A 14444-nucleotide genomic window follows, 5' to 3' on the forward strand; every position below is an offset into this window, starting at 1 on the left:
CCCGGGAAGAAGTGGATAGTAAAGCTGATTTGCTGGCTGATATTCTGTTGCATTGCATGTAAAACTACCTCTTTTCATCTGCAGTTCCCAGCCCCATCTTCCAAAGTGAATTATTATCTGCAGAATCTGGATTGTACAAACAGTTTTATACTATATCTAAGTATACTGTATTTCTACAGCTTCTCTTTCCTTTGCATTGACTGTAGTAAGGGATTATATGGAAAAAATTCTATGTATTCATGTAATTGTAAGATGGTATCCAAACAAACAAGCATAAAAGGAACTGTTTTAGGCCTGTAGAGACAGCCTCTTTTCAGGCCTTAGCCAACAATGCCAAACTTAGTCTTGTAAATACTGGACTTGATGTTCTTGTCTTTATTTGTTCCCATGTATAAAGTCCCAGTTTGCTTTTAAAAAAATAGTTCTGCCCCCAAATGTTTTTCAACACAGCATTGTACTGGCATTTATTTGGTACCTGCGCTGCACCTGAGGCTTTAGAAACAATTACACAGATCTCTGGCACTTTAAATAACTTAGTTACTGACCATCAGTAATTGCTGGTGTCTGTAGGGACCTGAGTGAGAGCAGAGGGAGAGGCCACCCATCACTGGCTCCTTGCAGCGGAGGGATGGCGAACCTCAGGTGAGCCGGGCTCTGTCCCGGCCTTGGGATGGGGAGATGCTCTGGTAAGCAGTGCCTTCATACATGGGTATTTCTCCTTTCTGCCCACTGATTCCTGCCACTTATCCCCATTTGCTTCATTCTTTGCTGTCCTGTTGCTATCTCTCATCCTAAGCTTCCCACCTTTGCAGTTGTGGCTTGGGTGTCACAGGTCCCACCACTCCTGTACTCCTGCACCCAAATCCCAGTCCTTCCCTCAGACCAAGTGGGCTTGAGAGATTTTCCAAGAAAATCTTGATAGTGCATAGTGGGTTTTTTAACGTGGGCTAAAAATTGATTTTCCCTCAGGTTTTGCTCTCAGAAGTGACTGAAATATTTGGGCCCAAACTTTTCAAACCTGTGTTTGATGCAGAATTCAGGCTTGGTTTCCCTTAGTCCTGCTGCTGGTATTTGTTTCTACTGACTTAAAGGTGAAAATGGGCAACTGCAACAGGATTGGAAAAGGATTGGGAAATGTTAGACAGGTCAGGCTAATCATGCAGTCTGTCTTCTATATACAAAAAAACCTTAAGGCGTTTATATTTCCCAAAACAGTGCTTGACAGCATAAAGCATTTTCATGCAACCCAGTATCTGTGAAATCTACCATAAGTGCTTTTATAGGATGATTTAACATCAATAACAGTTCCATTTTGTGCCAAAAATATTTATACTTTGTGGTTGTAACAAGCTATGTATTATTCAAGGATAGCTGAGATAGTACGGTGGGCAGGAGAAGCTGGATAAGTGCTTCCCCTGGGAGCATAGCAGGGGACATTAGATCCCAGAATATGGGGAGTCGTGGACCTTTTGTGTGATCCAGTATGGCAGTTTGTACAAAAGAGAGATTTTGATGAAGTAAAGTAAGTGAGACGGAAAGCTTCACCTCATTGAAGGTGTGGTAATAGCCGAGGAGAGAGGTAATGGCACTGCACTCCATTTGATGAAGGCTCGATGAGTGAGACTTGAATCAGCTGAGCAATGCAGTAGCTCTTCTGACTCACAGCTCAGGACCTAAAATCCTGGAGGCTAGAGGCTTGGACTGGGAACACCATGTTCAATTGAAAGGAAGATGCCTTCTAATTTGAAGGGATGGCAAGCATCATCACTTTTCCAGAAAGATGTGATGAAGTAACTAATGCTGTACTGCAGCATACCTAATCTACTCATTCTCTCCAGTGATTTTTATATCAGTCTGTCAACAGGATGTATTTTGTGGCTGCTCTTTGTTTACACATAAAAAAGGGGAGTTTATGTTTCCTGCATAAGATTGTCCCTATTTTATAGTACCAGCTGCTTGCAGATAGATTCGGATAGTAAATAACCGAATAATTTCATACTACATAGCAAAAAAATACTTGTGAAACATATTTTTTGTCTGCTGGCTTTAATTTACTTGGTCACAATGTCACAGGGGACTAATTTTTCCATTTTCTGGAGGCACGGTTACATTATTTTGTACGTCTGTCTGGTTTTATCAGCTGTATATGGCATCATGTCAAATAATATGAAGTGACATGACTAGTAGAGTCTGATGGGATGCTCTGGGAGAGCCTCTGAGCAGAGATGTCAGCTTTAATGCATCTACAAGGAGTTTTGGAGTGTGCTTTGTTCATCCTCACCATTCCCTATAATTAGTGCAATAGAGAAATCCTGCTCCTACTGTGATAGTCCTGGGAAACAGTTAATTCATTTGCTGCCCATAATGTGGGCCGTATCTCTTGAGTTATGATGTCCAGAAGGAAAAAACAGCCTCTGAAGACATCAGTGTCTTCTTAAAGTAACCACAGAGATATCCTGAACCTTTTTGTTTAGTGTCTGTTGCTTTTGCCGTTTATGCAAGATTTCAAATGTTTAAGTCCTTCTGACTTTGCTGCCTGTGATTCATGGACAGAGTCTGCCCAATTTTCTGCCTGGGGCAAGAAGAGAGTGGCTGGCAACTCTCTGGGCTGCATGACCTGTTTGGGGGTGTTTGTGAGGTTCGCGTGTCTGCGTACACCTCTCTCCTTGAGGGCTACAGGAAGAGGACAGCCTGAAAAAAAGGCAGCAAAGCTCTTCCCTTTGTCCTCATCCTTAAACAGTATCAAGGAGAGGGGAGCCAGAAGCGAGGCAGCCCTCACCCCCTCAGCAGTGGGGTGCAGAGCACTGGTCCTTGGCCTGGTGTCACCTGGATCCTGCGTGTTGATGCAAGAGCTGCCCATCTCTCTGTGTGAGCTGAAGCTTGTCACAATTATAGTAACATTTTCCCCACTGTCCCTGAGATCAAAGGTCAGTCTCATGGGCTGGGGGCACTTCTACCTCCATGTCAGACAGCACATCTCCCCTAATTTTAATGAGGATGGCTAAGATTATCCAGGAACGTACAAGCAGCTCCTGAATGAGCCATGGCCAGAAGCCCATGATTAAAGACATAGCAGGCTGCAGGTCAGCTAAGGCTGCCAACAAACCTCCTGAGCAGGAAGAAAACACTTAGAGCTGTCAAAGCACTTAAAGGTATGATCCTGCTCTCCGGGCTGGGCTCCTTTTTTTATTTTTTACTTTTTAATTCACCTACTTTTTTTTCAGGGGATCCATGCTGCAAACAGTAGGTCCCTGTGAAAGATGCTCCTAACCTGAGCAGCAGTTTGGATTTTTAAAGGTTTGAGGTTGCAGTGTGACTGAAAAGGAATTGCAACAGGATCAGGCTGTGCTGCTTTCAGCTCTGGTGCTGGCTCTTTGCTCCTAAGTTTCACCAAGTCACTTAAACTCCTCTGCAACTTCACTGCAGCACGATTTAACACTTTTTTCAGATTGAGAGCCTCCTCTCCTAAGACTGAAATTTCTAAAAATGGGGAATTATATGACTCTTTAGAGGTACTGTGGTAAAGGTAGCCAGTACTTGAAGTTAATGACTGCAAGAGATCAAACATGTTAGTCTTCCTTTCTCTTTTTCTGTATTTTATTTACCTCGTGCATTTTAATTGCTGGGGGGGGTGGTGGGTGGTGGTGTGTGTAAATCCTGGCTCTGTTGATTTCTTAGTACTGTCAACTGCAATAATACCAAAATATTGCCCTTGAGGTATACACGTTATAAAGTTTTGTCCAGACAGTCATTGTGTTAGTAACTTTTCCTATTTCTACATGTCTTAACACAGGAACAGAGGAAACACACTTCTTTTTTAATAGGAAAAAGTGATGGCTAAACCACATCTTGGCAGAGGAAGTAGGAATAGGTGTGTGAGCTAAAATTTCTTTTAGGTCTCTTTATATTGGCTAATTGTCAAGTTGACTTGTTTCCAGTTACAGTTGAATACAGTACTGGAAATTTATATTTATGTATATGTTTATATATGTACACAGCGTACACATATTTTTTTACAAACTTACTATTCTTTCACTGTAGAAAATAAAAATACAGCTACAGCAGACTGTGTGTGGTGGAAGATGCTTGTTTTGATTTTGTCACACACAGTGTTAGGTTATACTGCTGAGCAGTGGAATGGACTTATCAGCAGGCTACTGCCTCAGATCCCTTTGTATTTATTCTTCCTGATTCATTGTATGCTGAGAGATCTGTAAAAGCACATCAAGGTAAGCATACAGTACATGAGGAATAACAGCTAAACCCCATTTTCCTGAAATAGTTCTGCTACGTCTCTTGAGATATTTCATGTGGAGCCGTTCATCTAAGGCTCCAAAATTTGGGGTGATTTGGGTGTCACGTTAATCTGTGATGAGATGAAGAGACTACCTCCTTATCTGCAGGAGGCGACTGTCTTGGAGAGAAGGGAACGGGCTGTATTTTGTCTCAGCCGGGTTGCAGTGGGAGAACCTGCTGCACAGCGGCTGTCGGTGGGCTGGCAAGCACCTGGTGCCTTATGCAGTGAGAGGAGGTCCCTGGGTGAGCCAGGCTCCTTTAGTCACCCTCCTGCTGCTTTTACACTAGCTGCTGCCCAGCTTTGGATATTCAAGCAATGAAAACCAGAAAAATTACATCAATTTTATGCTCTCTTCTTTACCGCTATCTTGCTGTACCGGGCTGGAAGTCAGTTTTTTTCTGAGTCTTAATTCCACTGTCTGTACGATAGAAACAACACCTGTAACCCTTATGATACATTTCTGGATCACAAGTCCTTAACCAGGAAAGGATTTTTTGCAAATGTAGCTGTCCTGCCTGTGCAGGACGTGACTGTTGGCATCCACTCAAACTTTCAACATTTTGCATGCACAATTATGGATCCTTGTGTTTTGCCAAGACTCCTAAAATTGGAAATTTTAAGTTTAGAAGACTAAAGCACTTCCTGAATGGTAGGTCTCCACTGTGTGGACTGCAGTATTTGAAACTGAAGTTCAGCTCTTGTTGTGGCCGAGGAAATCCTCCAGCCAAAACACTGCTGCAGTATCATGGAATTGATCAGAAAATAACCAATGCCATGGAAGCCTTTGCCAGTGAAAAGTGCAGCTTTCCTGAACTGTTCAGAAACTGTTTACAAAAGGATTTTGTTGGGAGAAAGGGGACATTTTATTTTTCTTTCTGTAAGCTGTTAGCAAAATGTGCTGATTTATATAGGGCATTTCTTTCACTATCTATTTCAAAGACCCAAACTGCTTGTGATTGGGTGTATGAGGTTTGTCCTTGATTAGGATGGCAGGTCATCCTAGCTCATCACTGTGATGAGTGAATAACTAGAGACTGAAGGAGCAACACTGAGACAGCTTTTCTTAGTGCCATGGTGGGACTGATGTTTATAATGCACATGGTGAAAATAAAGCATTTTGCATGCTGTTTTCTATGCCGTGAATGACTGCCCACTTGGTCTGAGCGGGGGTGGCCTGTTAGTCTAACACAGAAATTTTAACAACTTTTTCAGCCCAAGTTCTGTAGTGATGGTGTTGGCAAGGCACTCCATGACATGTACATGGCCCCTCCAGGCGCCTTGTTGCTGCTGGATATTCAAGCAGCAACTTGAAGCACCTCCTTTCATCTGCAGCAAAATACAAGGTTGTATTCCCCACTGCCGGTTGTTGGATAGGCCACTGTGATCCACATCTGCAATTTCTGGGCTGGACAACAGACACTCAGTCCAATGAGGAATTTTTCTTCCAGACCTAATTTAGTCTGTGACGATCCCAGACTCTGTCATTTGGCCTCCAGCAGTTTGGATTGCTGAGGGATCACCACAGGTCTCTGTTCATTGCACTGGCCTCTGCGCGGCCACAGGTCTAATAATTTTTTGCTTTGACATTTTGAAGTAGGACAGCCTAGCCTTGAAGCCCATGTTCTTGGTGACCGTCCTCAGCAAGAGGGGTCCTTTGGCATCCTGCACTGGGGGTCTAGGAGGTGGGAAGGAAGGACAAGCTGCTCTGGAGAGCTCAGCTGGTGAAAGCACAAGCCATTGAGGTTTGTTGCTTTGCTGGGACTGGCTGGGATGGTAGAAAATAAAAAATACAAAGGGTCCTTTCCTATCTGCAGAATAATTTGTAAAGGCACACAAACATGTAAGCTCAGCCAGCATGCAGGAGGTTTCAGCAGTTAAGTTTTGTGATTTCTTGGCTCAATTTTCAGCCTTTCATACTCGTACATTGAGCTACCAGCCTAATGTGTCCTCTGTTTTCCTCTTGTGAGCAGCAAGAAGCCAAAGAACACATCTATCAAAAAGATGAGAAAGCAGGGGGAGGGTAGAGAAAAAAAAAAAAAAACAAACAAAAACCCAACAACTTGTTTCAAGCGCAGTTGTTTATTTCTGTCCCAGTAGAGGTGTGTGAGACTCCTAAGTGTAACTGTGATTCATCACGAGAGCTCAGCAAGGTTTGGTTTCTGCATCTCTGAATTCAGAGGGCACTGGGTGAAAGATTGCCTAAATTCGGAGTTGTGTCCCTCTATTGATGTGGCAGCAGACTAGCTCTGGAGCTCTCATGTATTAAATTACAAGTTGATGCATTCAAGAATAAAGCTCTTTACTGTGTCTGTATATTAATTGCCATTAAACTGTGAGAAGGAGGGACGAGAGGGAAGGAACGAGATAATCCCATTTCTATAAAGTATAAAAAAATCATCACATTGTTAACTGGACAAAGGCAGTTGCCAGCTCAGCTATACCATAACAATCTGTTGGAGAACAAGAACTATTCAGGTATTTCTGAGTTTGTGAATAATTGCAATTCCCATTCAATCAATACCTCACGCTGTTATCTAGAGCATATGGTATGGCACTACAATAGGTTGCTTAATTCAGCTCTAATGTGATTTAAGTGGAAGGCTAGGGATCTATCTGTGAACACCCTCTTAAGTCACACAGAACTGAAAACTGGACTGTGTGTGGAGGCACAGACACAGAAAATCATAGCAAGGCTCTGAGTGTTCCTCTGATGTTCCTTAGATTGGGTTATATTGAATTTGGCTTGCTTAGTTGGAAAATTTTTGGCGTTTGTTTAACTGGGTTTCCTGTAACTTCTCTTAAAATTGTTTCAGTCTCAAAATTCCTGTTTTAGACTCTCCCCCCACCCCCACTGTTGCCAAAGTATGTACTCTTTTTTTCTCTTATGGTATGGTATTACTGAACAACAGCAAGATGTTAAAAAAAAGTTACCAGAATATAAAGCTAGATTTCAAGTGACTTTGCTTTTCTATGCAGTGCTTTATATTCATGAGCTATATCTGAAAGAGCAGAGTTCTGTGAACATTTTATTATAAATATTTATTAATTACATAAACTATAGACTACTAACTACTCACAACCATGTAATATATCCCACCTACACAAGCAGCGGTGCAAAAAAGTTGCTCATCTGGAAAGGAATCCACTTGGACTAGAAAATAACATGCATCTAGATGTGCTGTTCATCCAGAAAGCATGCTCGCCTTCCTGTTTTGAAGAGAGTTTCATACTTCCTGCATGTAATTGAACTACTATTCTTATTTTGAGACAGAAAATTGATTTCTCTCAACACTCTACAAGTTAAATGTCTGCATTGATAAATTAGAATAGGTGATAATGTGTTTGATAGACATGTGCTAATGCATTAGTACAAAACAGAAATATGTGGTGTGTCTATAGCAGATCTGACACCTCTACTTTGACTAACATAAGGACAGATCTATGTTTTCAACTTCTTTCAGAAACTGCTGTATCTTTGGTTAATCATTTTAAAATGTGGGAGTCTTTCCTGTGTGTCTGCATGCAAGAATGTGAAATCTCCTCTCGTGAGTCAGTCCAGATTTTGTATGATTCAATTCTTCTGAGCACTTAGATGACATGAGCTGAATTGCCAGTCTAGTAAGTCCTGGAAGAAGGGGAAGGGTTATCATCATACAAGACCAAGATCCTGGCCTTTGCTCTGGAAGCATTCCTAAAATGTTAACCCAACATTTTGGAGAAATGTGCCTGGAGGACCAGCTGTGAATACTAACCTCCAGAAATCAATGTTTGTGGCATGGGAGCTCAGGCTGTGACTGACAGCAGACATCATCCTCTGACAGAGCAATCCCCTCACTTGCAAAATAAACTCAGTAGAATTGTTGCTTGTTGAGAAGAGTCCCCTGAAACCCAGACATCTAAATCTAAGTGAAAACATCATTTCCATTCCCTGATCTTCTACAATAGACTCTAATCTAGTCCCACTCATCCTCAGTAATTCTTCTTTGGCAATGACATTTCCAGGAATTATGTATAGTTGCTCAGCAGATCACCTCTGTACTTCAGTAAGATAGCTGAAATTCAGCACTCAAGCCTCTGAAGGTGGACTAATTAATCCAAACCCCTTTATCCCTCAGATTTGAGCTCAGGATTTATAGCTGCAGGCTGTAATCATGCAAAAGATACTTTTTGACAGGTTTGGTTTTGGTTTGTTGTTGTTTCTGTTTTTTTTGTTTTGTTTTGTTTTGTTTGGTTGGTTGGTTGTTTTTTTTTGTTGTTGTTTGGGTTTTTTGTTTGTTTGTTTTTTGGTTTTTTTTTTCAATGTAAGCATTTCTTGCAGACTGAGGCTCAGGTGGGAGGACATCATGCAGGCTGAACTTGTTTCTGAACTTCATGTGAACAACACCGATCAGACCCGAGTCACTGCTGAGCGGCAGTGGATTGCAGTCGTGTGCTTTGAGTTGTTTTGTGATTTCTTTTTAACTTTCTGCCTTTCTGAGATTGGGACAGGACAGGACAGTTCCGGTGCCAGGCTGTGTGGCTCCTATCCCCAGCCCCAACGAGGCAGGAAGGCTGCTGGGATTACAGCCGATGCAGATGGCTGTGCTCCAAGGTGCACATTTCCTGCAAGAAAGCTCAGCTGGGAATGCTGAAAACCAGCTGGAAAACCAGGTCCTACACAAGGCTTCTTCACTGGAGCCTGTGCTGCAAAAAGAAGTCAGGAGGAGTTCAGCAGCACGAGCTGCTGATCCAGCAGGATTCTCCAAACTGGGAACCGCAGGAGGTGCTGCGTCGGGGACCCTGTGTAAGACTTATGTGTGGGCTGACTCCCTTGTCCCTGTCTACCCCTGAAAATGGGGTGTGAAGCAGGGGAGCAAAAATGTTTGGCCAGCGTGTACAAACCTGACTTGGCTGTGGAAAAAATTGTGGCTCTTGATAAGGAGGTGCACCATTTGGGAAAGGTACCCGGGAAGTGGTGTGCTGGCTGCTCTTTGCTCAAAAACACTCTTGCTGAGAGTTAGGGCTCATGGACGGGGCAGTGCTGAAGCTCGCAGCCTCCTCCCTCAGGAGCACCCGATGCTCCCTCATCTGCATCAGGGCTTTTCTCCTCCTTCCCCCTTGCCTAGCTGGCTGTGGGCTCAGGACCATCTCTCATCCCACGCCTCCCAGGCCACCCACAGCAAGTGGAGATACTCCCGTGTCCTCAGTAAGGCAGTGCCTCTCTCAAAAGCCTTTATCACCTGCTTGCACACCTCTGCATTAAATTATTGGGGGAAAAAATTACTCTGCTCTGACAAACTGCTGCTCCTTTGCAGAAGTTTTTGTTTGTTTGCAGCTCTCGTATATAGAGCATTTCTCTTCCTTGTCCTCTATTTATTAATAGGTCTGTGCTGTTATGGTTTGGAGCTCTGGTTTAGCATGGAGACAAATTCAGACCACACGTAGAGGCTGGAGAGGAGACATTGGCTTAGTAGAGCTGCACACCAGGTGCATCACCTCCCGCAGAGTGCACAAGTGGCACAAACTCCCCTTTACTGTTCCAAGCAGAAAAACCGTCGGCCATTGAATCAACAAGCCCCCTGTTTCCTTTCACTGGATCTGTCTGCCTCCAAGTGTACCCCTTCCCCGCTGCCAATGCTCCCAGTGGTGCCTCTGCACCTTCTGCTCTCTCAGCCTGTGCTCGAGATCCGAGCTCCAAGATCATACTGCAGCCCACTGCGGTGCAGAAACGGGTGATTCCTGGAGGTAGTGAGTTTGCTGGGCTTGTAACCTCCCCAGAGCCTGTGGGTGTTGGTGTTTAGAGACTCAGTTTTAGGGGAAGGATATCTTCCCTTGTGTTGACTGCTCCCACCAGCCTTTCTGTGATCCAGATAAATTAACCATTGCTGTTTGGCTTCCAGAGCAGGGGAAGACAAATGCCCAGTTTAACAAAGCAAGGGTGAATGCATGTAGCTTTGTAAGGCTTCCTCGATCCGCCTGCTCTTGGAGAAAGCTTTCCATCCAGCTCTTGAGACAGTACAGCTGTGCCACCTAAATATCTTGGCCGGTCCTCTCTGGTGCCTGTTCTGCAAGACATTTACTTCTGTTTTCCACAAAACAAGAGAAATCTGCAGATGTTGAAAACATGCGGTGAAATATGACCTGTCAGGTTTAAGCTATAAAATAGTTCAGCCTCTGTGATGTACTGCTCTAATTCCGTAGTTGTTTATGGTTTGAAATGAATTCTTACTTGAATTGAAAAATTCAAAAAATTAGGACAGAAATGTATAAGGGTTGTTGATTCATGTGTAAGGGGATGTCTAAAGCTTACTGCAAATCCACCGACCGTGGGTATGAGAGAGACACAAACACTGCCTCAGCTTTTTCAGTCTTCTTAAATTTGACCTGGTTTAATGTCTGTCAATTTTGCCTGACTCAGAACACCACCATAAAATCTGAGTTTCTCCAATAGATTCTGTGGACTAGAAGAGTTCTTCCACACTGTCCTGTTACAGACTGACAGTAGGCTGAGGCCCTTGCTGTGCAAATGACAGCAGCAATCGCTTCCTATGGGAGCAGCTTGTGCCTGAGCAGCCTGTCCCAACGGCGGCAGCCCCGACTCGTCCAGGGACTCTGCTGCGCTGTGACATGACACAGCAGCGTGGTCCCCATCTCGCCTCTTCTGCTCTCCCTTCCACCTGGGTGCAGATGAAACAATCTGAGCATTAGTTATTCATTCATAATTATAGAATAAAGCCACAGTCAGACCGGAGAGAAGCTGTGATCCTTTCTCAGTCTAGTGCTTGGCCGCTGAACTCTGGTTTTGCAGGATTTTGTACTGGTACCTCTCTGCTGTGATGGTTATCACAAACATAAATGTCCCTGACAGCTCTGAAAGGGAGAGATCTTTCTCAGGTCACCAGAAGTAATGGATTAGGTCGTGAAGCCTTTACATTTTGAACAGCGAGATTTGGTCAAGGTGGGCTGTTTGCATGTAGGCAGGATACTTCAGTACCTTTTTAGAATTTGCGTTTAAAATGTTCTCCTTAGACTACCTTTTCCACTCATCTAGCTTACATAAATATTTGACTTGAACAGATACCACTATTAATCTGTTTAGAATGCTGCTATACTGTTTACACAGGGAGAAAATCTGTAAGCCTGCTTGTCCAAATAGTTTTAAGCAAGGGCAATGCTGCTTTTTAGCACCTGGCATAAATATTTGTAAAAATTTATAAATTCCAGATAACCTTGCCTCTCTCAGATGTATTTACTACTTCCTAAAACCTTTTCCCTAAAGGTCCTTGCACTTTTTTGTTGTTCTTTTGGGAAGACCTTGATTTTTCTCTGCGAATGTTTTTTGCACATCCTTCATGATTCTAATCAACATTATGATTTTATGAATTTAAATGTTTGTCTGCCTAGATTTGTATGGATAATGCGTTCTAGTAGAATGCATCAAGATTGCTTGAAAGTGCCTGTAATGTGAGTTAAAACATGCATATTCAAACAGATCATTTTAGAATAATGGAATAAGCTGTCTCATGTTCTGTATGTCCTGGCTTTCTTCTTACATTCATCTGAATTGCCTTATTATTCCCCTGAAGGTTTCCTATGCTGAGAGATACGGCCTTTAAATAATAAAAAAACCTACACCACTGCAGTGTGGTGGAGCTTTGTTTTGAAGCTGTCTTTTCTTTAGCTGAGATGTGTCTGAAATGGGTGTGGTTTTTCTTAAGATTTTATCCATTGCCAACATTTTTTATTTGTCCTATCTGCTAGGTGAAATATATGTGATTGCACATGGAAGGGAACCCCCACTTCTGTATTTTCTAAACAGTTTATGGCTGTTTATTTTCTGGCTGTGAGCCAAAAATATCAACTAGAATATTTTGATATGATTATTATTACACTATTTCAAGGGCAAGTCACCTGTTCTAGACTCTAGGTAATCCACAGAGAGCAAGGGGGAACCGAGTGCCTTAGGGGCAGGAGTGTGCTTTGCACATTGAGATTTCTATACAAACTAATGATAACAGCTATGAGACAAAAATATGTTTATGAAGTGCTTTCCCAGCTTCATTTAAGGTTTCTGTGATCTTTTATTTATTTATTTATTTATTAAAAATCATCGCCTTTACATGAGAGCTTCTTTGAATTTGAGAGATCAGTTTCAGTGTGCTTGACCTCTTGTACTAGTTGTTCAGCCTTCCCAAAAACATTAGCTTCCTGGTTTTAAAAATCTGGGTCTGTTGAATCACAATAATAAAACTGCAAATTGATGAAGACTAGATCACTGGAGTTAAAGTGCATTATAAATAATGATGTTATCAACAAGTGCAAACTCACCTTATAAACAATGATCTAAATTTTAAAATTAAGAATTGAGTTTAAAAATATGGGAAGATTTTGGAATTTCTTAACATAATTTCCACCTGTCTCTGTCTCACTTGTCTTAGGAACAGAAACATGGGGGGAATGCAAGGAGTCAACCCAAGGGAGATCTGGGGATGATAGGATCTGCCTGTTGGGGGCTTCGTGGGCACTGGAGGAGAAGAGAAATGCAGTTCAGTGGAGGAGAGGGAGGTCAGAATGAGCTGTAGGTGGAGAAGCCATGGATGCTCAAAAGACAGCACACTGTAGAGAAGGCAAGCTAGGGACAAAAGACTACAATAAACCAGGAAAGGGTCAAATATATTTAGGTGGCTGCTACTAAAATTGGATATACAAACCAGGTTACTTGTATGGCCATGGAGTTAGATCAGATCTTTTTTATAATGATGTGCACAGATATCAACTGGAAATTCCAGTTCATTTTCCCCAGGATCCATTGACCTGGTGAAATTTTGTGAATTGTCCCAAATACCATGTATGCAGGAGATGAATTGTCAAACAGAAGAGAAAATGATGAAGGGGCACATCTTTCCTAAAGAAATCAGAGGAGGAAGAGGCAACAAAATTTGAGAAGTACTTTGAGAGGAACTGTGCCATACTTACATGCTGTGCAGTATCATGTTATATCTTTTTAGTTCGCAGCAATATGATTTCTTTCCAGTCAGCTTTCTCTTGTGCAGAAACTCCACTAAGTTGCTTTTAATTACAACACAAAGATTAAAAAATGATTTGTTCTTCTTGAACTAGGGCTCTGTAAAAGTTCAAAGTGCCTGTAGCCCCTACTGTATATTGCAGAGCAAAGCAATTGCATCCCATCTCCAAGAAGCTTGCCAGAACCCTCTTTTCTGCATTGTCTCTGAGTCAGGAAATCTAAACATGTATTCCAGTTTGTCAAACTTCCCAAAGTGCTGCTATGTATTCTGTGACATGGTGAGATTCTGTTTATACCTCCCTCAACCATGAGCCTGAGAGCACTGAAAGAAGAAAGGAAAAAGAATAATGGGAAAGGAGAACAGAAGATGTTTCCCATTGGAAACTGCAAGTATTGATATATAGGCTGTCTGATTTCAAAGATGGGGGCCCATCCTCAGCTATTACATATAGACAGCCAAATGCCTGGAAAAGCTGACAGTGATTGAGCTGGGTGCAATTTTTAGGTCAAACCTTTTTGGAGAGGGGGAGAGAGAAAGAGGAAAGGAGAGAGGAAGAAGAATTGGTAGATACAAACAATCTGTATTCAGTGGCATGAAAAATATTATGAATTTGTTTAGGTGTTAACAAACTGTGTTTTGAGAAAGGAAATGCAAGTACTGATGTCCAACAGTTAATGCACTTCATTTGACATAAAAATGGTTACAGATTTTCCTTCCTGTATGTCCTCTGATTCTGTTGAAATAAAATACTTCAGTTTTAGTGGTAGTTTTTTGAGTTGAACGAAGAAAGATGGACAAAATAGAATTCTTTTATGGGTACCTGAGTCATTAAAATATTTGAAAAATATTCATCAGTTAACCTTGAAGATGTTAAAAATCTCCATCCAAATCTACCTGTATAGTTCATAGTATCTACAACCTTCTCCAGAATCTCCACAAAAAATTAATGTCAAGACCAGATACCCTCAGCATTTTGAAATACAAGACACCTATGAAGGTGTCTGAAAGATACATAGATACTCCATCTGTAAAAGCTGAAGTTTATCAGTGTTGTGCACCTCTCCATGCTTATGTGCAGCGGAGCAATCCTTCGTAATAGCCCATGAGAAAAGGTTCCTCAGGGCTGCTGCTCGTCTCTGCTC

The 14444-nt window shown here is 42.2% G+C and overlaps 1 protein-coding gene across 3 annotated transcripts in view; it reads left to right on the forward strand.

The window, feature by feature from the left end:
* The first annotated feature begins 617 nt into the window (after window positions 1-617).
* LNX1 (ligand of numb-protein X 1) overlaps window positions 618-14444 on the forward strand; it is a 158226-nt gene continuing 144399 nt past the window's right edge. For 2 of the 3 annotated variants that reach the window (XM_032998983.2, XM_032998986.2), the window contains exon 1: window positions 618-686. The gene's annotated coding sequence lies outside the window, so the exon portion shown is untranslated. Of the gene's footprint in view, window positions 687-3111; window positions 3153-14444 lie in introns of those variants that run through there. The other variant, XM_032998985.2, reaches the window with a different exon arrangement.

This window comes from Tyto alba, unplaced genomic scaffold (genome assembly GCF_018691265.1).
Source record: "Tyto alba isolate M040663 unplaced genomic scaffold, T.alba_DEE_v4.0 Super-Scaffold_6, whole genome shotgun sequence".
In the NCBI taxonomy this organism is placed as follows: domain Eukaryota; kingdom Metazoa; phylum Chordata; class Aves; order Strigiformes; family Tytonidae; genus Tyto; species Tyto alba.